Raw genomic sequence first — 1,415 nt, forward strand, 5'->3', positions numbered from 1 at the left:
CTCTACCCTGAGTTGATGGTCATATTATTTTTAATGATTACTCTGTTTGATGGTCATAGATATGGACACTAACTAATTAATTACCTGTTTGTGAGTACCACATATAGACCTGTAGGACCATATTTGTCATAAGACATCATGTTAAAAGCATATGCTAAACATCTACAGATGTACAATAAACCCCATCTTATGCAATACACATATTTGAATATTAATGGCAGAGAGTTTATGAAAATAACACTTGTATAAGTTTATTAAGAATTACATAAATACAGGGAATATCAACTAAAGTTACAAAAAACTCTCAGATGGAATGAGAGAAAGGAACACAAAAAGAAGTCTTCAGACATATTGAGCGAGGGAACTATGAGGTGGTTGGATAACATAAGGAAAAAATCATTAGTAAGCATCATGGAAACCAGTCTTTATACAAGGGGTCCAACAAAATAGTCCACAGCCAAAATGTTGTCCAAACACAAGCATCCACAGCCAACTTAAAGAATAATGTCTGCCCTCCAAGCTGCCTGTAAGTTCACAAGTTGGATCCAGGCTTGAAAGGAGCCATTACTGGCCGTCCCCACTCTCATTTTTCACAATTATGTTAAAATTCCACTCAAATGAAGACGTACTTTGGCTGACTGGTTCAGGACCAGACATCCCACAGAAAGAGACAACATGAAAGGTAGCAGGGGAAAGAGAGAGGTCTGACGAACTGATAGACACAACAGTAGGTTAGGTGATTCTTGGAGCCAGCACAGACAATATAGCTGAACTCAAGTTGATGATGGAGGCATTGATTGAATCAAGCTGCCTAGACTGTGTCTCTTGGAGCATTTGTAGCTCATCCCTAATGTCCTGGTAGCCCAGGAGTACACAGTGTTGACATCCTCAATAGCCCCCATCACCCCCTGGAGTGAAGCCAAAGGCACAGACAAACATGGAGGGTATTGTGGCTCACATGAACGGCTTGGGGTGTTGGGGTAAGATATCTTCCTCGACTCTTGCTCTTCTTGGTGGACACTTGGAGGGGGTTAGTGGCGGGGGGCCAGCTGGATGCCCCAAGGAATGGGAGCCTCAGGAGTTAGGTAGGGGCTGGTAGCCTGCTCTGGGTACACCATTGCAGATGTTTCAACTTGTGAGCAAGAAGGAGAATCAACTTATTTATTCTCCTGGCTGTTGTTGTCCCTTTCAATTTCTCTCCCCCTTCAAACTCCTCATCTTCCACCCAGATTCTTTTTTGTGATGGTCTTGTCAGTCTTCGGGTGGGTGCACTATCCCTGATGGGTGATTGTTCTCCCTCCTTCTCTGAAATGGTGGTGTCAAGAGGACCTGCCCGCCTACAAGCCAAGGATCTACTGGCCTCCCTCTGGTCCTGTTGTGATATTACTTTGCCATCCTAGTCCACTCAGAAATGG

Source organism: Lissotriton helveticus, chromosome 9 (genome assembly GCF_964261635.1).
Source record: "Lissotriton helveticus chromosome 9, aLisHel1.1, whole genome shotgun sequence".
Taxonomy (NCBI): Eukaryota; Metazoa; Chordata; class Amphibia; order Caudata; family Salamandridae; genus Lissotriton; species Lissotriton helveticus.